This window comes from Choloepus didactylus, chromosome 4 (assembly GCF_015220235.1).
Source record: "Choloepus didactylus isolate mChoDid1 chromosome 4, mChoDid1.pri, whole genome shotgun sequence".
Taxonomy (NCBI): Eukaryota; Metazoa; Chordata; class Mammalia; order Pilosa; family Megalonychidae; genus Choloepus; species Choloepus didactylus.
Window position 1 is genome coordinate 180,036,778 of NC_051310.1, and position 5,314 is coordinate 180,042,091.

Genomic DNA, 5,314 nt, shown 5'->3' on the forward strand with positions numbered 1-5,314 from the left:
AAATTAATGATCTTGAGAAAACATTAGAAAGATTATGGGTCATTACTCAATTCCATGAAATCCAGAAAGTTGTTCCATATTGCTTTTGGCAAAAAGAGAAAGACAGATAAAGAAGTATGAAAATAATTATAGCATCTCATTCAAATTTGGCAATATAGCTGTGAATTAAAAAAAAAAAAATTGCTATACTTCCTTGTATTTTTTGGCATATTGAGAAGCTGAACTGTAATAGTTCTAAAGTTATTTTTATTTTTCCTTGTAAATTTACAAAAAAAAAAAGGAAAAAATGACTAGGAGGGGTTCCTAATTTTAATAAAATGTGATCAGTCCTTTTACATAGGCTGAATCATGAGAGCTATAATGGAGGACTCCAAATGAGTTAATTCAAATTGTTCATTTAATCTTCCATGTAGAAAAACAGGTTTCTATGTAGATAAGCATAGTCTATAATTTTCAAGTGAAAACATATTTTCCTTCACAAATATTTCAATAAACATAGTTTTACTTACAAATTTATTAGTTTTCAAGATAAAAACTTCAACAGATATTGGAGTTATAAAACAAAATTTTCAAAGTGATTGTTGGTAAGTTTGTTTCTATTGCTAGCAAGCAGATTTTTGGAAGAATCCTAAATTTATGATGACAAAATTTGGAAAATGAAAATTTTACTTATATGTTACAAGAACTCTCATGTAGATATTCACTAAGTCCTTAACATACACAACGGCTGTTTTAAGTACCTTTCTTTTTAGAACCCCCCTTTCAAGACACTCTTATTGTTTATGTGTCTTAGTATCAACTGAAGCCCACAGTAGGCTCTATTAGCTGTTAACATTTATAACCACAGCTGAATTAATCCACAATAAGCTTCAAAATTAAATAATACTTTTTGACAAACCAGACATCCACAAATGGCACCAAAACAAGAGACTAAGATTCTATCACTTTTTAGGCAGATCCTTTGTTTAAATTGCAGATATTTGCAATATTGCATTATATCTTTTGATAGAAGATGAAAACAAACCTTTCAGCTGTGGACAGAATGTATTTACAGAGAAGTTTCTCACCGGCTTATTTCAGAGCCTGCTAAATTTTTAACATAGTGGAAGTTTCTACTTCAGCAACAAAACTATTCCTTGAAGAATATCAGTGTACAACAATCATATTATTTTTCTCAATTATTATACTTTTTAAAGGTTAATTATTATACAGAGTTACCCTATCTTTAACAATTTATTTGAACACTATTTTTCTGTACATGTCGTTTCTTGATTTGGGGGCTAATTTATTTCTTGCTTAAGACCGTTCTTCCAAAAATATGTCATGAGGGTCTGATATGGGTAAACTCTAAGGTTTTGCTTGCCTAACACTATTTTACATATCCTTCATTCTTCAAGGATAGGAGTTTGGATTAATAATTGTACCCCTGCTCCCCAGCGATTTGAAGATGTTATACTTTTGAGTTTTTGCAGTTATATGGCTAATGAGATATATATTGTCACTTTAATTCTTATTTCTTTGCAGGTAATTTGCAATTTCTTTTAAGTATCTTTTAAGATTTACTCTCTCTTTTTATTTTGGAGTTTCACAATATTTTATCTATAGGTAAATATTTTAATATCCTGTTGGGCACATAAAGAATTCCACTAATCAGATTACTTTGTCTTTTTTTATATCTGAAAATTTTTCTGCCTGTTTATTTTTGAAAATTGATTATCCAGACTTTTCTCTACTTTTAAATTCCCCATATGGTTTAAACTTGTTTTGTGATTTTACCTTCAAGAAGAATTGTTCCCTGTGAAAAATAATGTCATTAGTATCATGATGGTTTTAAAGTTAGGTGAAAAGATCATGCCAAAACAATATAAAAAATGCAAATTAAGGGAAGCATAGGAAGAATGAGAAGGGGCAACAACATTTGTGAAAAGGAAGAGGAACTCAATAAAAAATAAAGGAACAACTAGAGTATGGGATAGAAATCAGGATGTATGGCATTCTTGAAGCTCAAGAATAAAAGACTGGTTTTGAGAGACAGAATTTACTTGAAAGACTGAAAAGTAAAAAAAAAAAAAAAAACTTTTTATGAATGGAAAAGTGCTATCAGATTTAGAAGCAAAGAGTTTAATGTGAATATTGACAAGAACAGTTTTAGTGGAATGACATATTTGAAAACATATCACAGAACATTTAGGAGGCAGTGAGAAGTAAAGTAAATGACACAGGTAGATAGTGTGGACAATCACACAAATCAAAATTAGGAGAGAGATTAGGATGTACAGTTGAGAGAAGTTTCTCAAAATTGGAATATAGAGTTGACTTGAATGTCTATAAATACTAATAGAAGAAACCATAAAAGGGGAGAATTGGAAATACCAGGAGAAAGAATAGATGGTTAATTGATGGTTGGTGTGGGATGAATTCCCCTAGTAATCAGCCTCTGAGATAAAATTCAGATAGAGGATGTTTATTAAGGAGTACCCATAGGATAAACACCTGTGGAAGGAAGAAGAATTTAGAACAGGTAGATATCAGCTGTGATGCAGACCTAAGGACAGCCTCAGTCAACACCACAGGGAGTTCTGGAGGTATAATGGCCTTTCATAATGGTCCTTACTGGGCCGAGATGACCAGACCACCAATAACCCTGCATGGCTCTGTCATTGGATGAGGGCTGGCCTTGGCAGGGTGGATCTCTAAATTGAGACAGTCCTTGAAGGGACTGGTAGCTGAAGGTTGTCTGTTAACCACAACCCCTGTAGCTAGGTCCAGGTGACATAATAGCTTTTGATAGGAAAAGCGAAAACTTCCCATTTACAGAAGAAGCAGCTTTATGAAAAACATAAAAAGAAATAACTAGTTATTGATATATATATATATATATATATATATATATATATATATATTCTTGAATAATATATATATTATACCCAAACTGGAGAAATAATCTCCAATGACTAGAAGAGTGATTAGGAAGTAATAACTTAGGAAGAAATGGTAAGCCAAAGTCCAAATGGTGAGGGTTCTAGAGGCAAGAAAAGACTGGCAGTCAATTCAGGTAGGGTAATCAAGCAACCAGAGGGACAACTGGCAAGAAAAAGCTAATACTATGGAGAATGCCAGAAGAAATTGATTACTAAACACGGAATGTGGAACAGAGTAAATGTATTCATTTAAAGTGCCCTAATTGCTAGGGACTATGCTAAGCATTTTGTGAGGAACAGCACAGCATAGTGCTTAAGAGGAGGGCCCTGGAACCAGAAAGCCAGGGCTAAAAATTAAGCATTGCCACTTACAACCTGGTGACCTTAAGCAAGTTATTTAGCCTTCTTGTATACCATTTTCTTTTCTGGGAAATGAAATCGAAAATAGTATTGCTAGCTGCAGGATTTCATGATATACTATATACATAGTAAGCACTCGGTAGGCTCAAAAGAAACAAACATGAGTCACTGAGCTTTTAATCTAGAGTTTCTTACATTAAATCACTTATTGACAGGATGAGTTCCAGAATGTGAAATGGGTCTGAAACACACATGTGGATTTTGAATGACTCTAATTTTGAGAATCCAGAAAAGTAGTTCACTGCAAATTTTCAGGAGAACAGTGGGAATAACATTTATCAAGAACCTGATGTATGCTGGATGGTGTTAAAAGTGCTCTGTCGATTACTGAACCTAATTCTTACAAACATCATGTGAATTAGTTATATTTAGAATTAGTTATACATATATATACATATACATGCATACATACTTACACATAAAGACTTTACTGAGTCAGAGCGAGATTGTAGGATGATACATGGGTATAAATATCGTACTCCTCCAGAGAGTGTGAGCTGAAATGGAAAGGAGTATACTTATTGATAACATAGTGATAATTAAAATTGGTGAAATTTGAATTCAAACATAGTTTTATTTCATTCCAAAGCCTGTACTATTGCATGTTGTGTCACATGTGTTTTCATGTCATTCGGGTTGCCTGATGTAACTGAAAAGGAGGACATATGCAAAAAAAAAAGAGAAACAAGAAAGAAAAGATAATAGGGCCACACAGGAATATGATTTTATTAACCCCTCAAAAATAATTTAGACAAATAAAGGCATACAGAAACATAGTTCTAGTTACAAAAAGATAATAAGATAAAGCGGCTTACATATTTTCTGGATTTATTTTTTCCTTCATTTTCATTCATTGTTAGTAAACTAAATAGTGTTTGTATGCATCTCTGAAGTTCCTTGGCCTTATCTCACTGGAAAGAAATGAGGGAAAGATTTTCATGGGCCTGAGCAGTATCTCAGCTCCTTATGAAGTCTTTTCCAAGCATGTCTGAGACTTCATGGAGGGTGCTTCACAAATGTTCCAAGAGGTGTCCCATCAGAGTTGGTGTTGACAATAGCTATTAATACTCTTCCTGCTGAGTGTGGTGGCTGCTCTGTAGTAAAAAAAAACAAAAACAAAAACAAAGTCAGTGTCACTGCCTTCACTGTGTGTGTCAGTGCTGCCAGACTCTGCCGAGTTTGTGGCCTCCTCCACTCCTATCTATGGTCTCTGTGATCACAGTTTCTCCTGCTCTGCCTTTCACCACAGTTCTCACACAGTCTGCTGTTGACATGTCATGAAAAACCAGTGTGAGGGGATGGGGCGATTTTCTCTTTACCTTTGACTTAGGCTTTATTAGAGGACTCCCAAAATAGGGCAACATATGCTCCAGTTCCTCACAGATTTTTTGTAGCACTCTCTCACCCTATGATGTCCAAGGTCCTGACTCTAGAAATGGATGTCCAAGGTCCTGACTCTAGAAATGACTTGTGTGACAGACAATACACTCTATGACAAATTACTACTTTCAGTAATGAGTAAGGGTTCACATTGGGTTAAGCCTACTGTTGTGGTTTGCTAATGCTGCCATTATGCAAAATACCAGAAATGGATTGGCTTTTATAAAGGGGGTTTATTTGATTACAAAGTTATAGTCTTATGGCCATGAAAATGTCCAAACAAAGGCATCAGCAGAAGGGTACCTTCACTGAAGGACACTGTTGGTGTCTGGAAATCCTGTGCTAGCTGGGAAGGCATGTGGCTGGCAGCTGCTTGCTCCTAGGTTGCGTTTCAAAATGGCTTTTTCCCAGACATTTCTCTCTAGGCATCTGGGGGTGTTATCTTAGTTTCTCCCAGGCAAACTCTGGAGTAGCACAAGTCTACTTTCAATGGCCATCTTCAAAATATCTCTCCTGGATGCAACTCCAAAATGTCATACTCGGTTGCTCTCCAAAATATCACTCTTAGCTGCTCTGAGGTCCCTCTGTTTGTG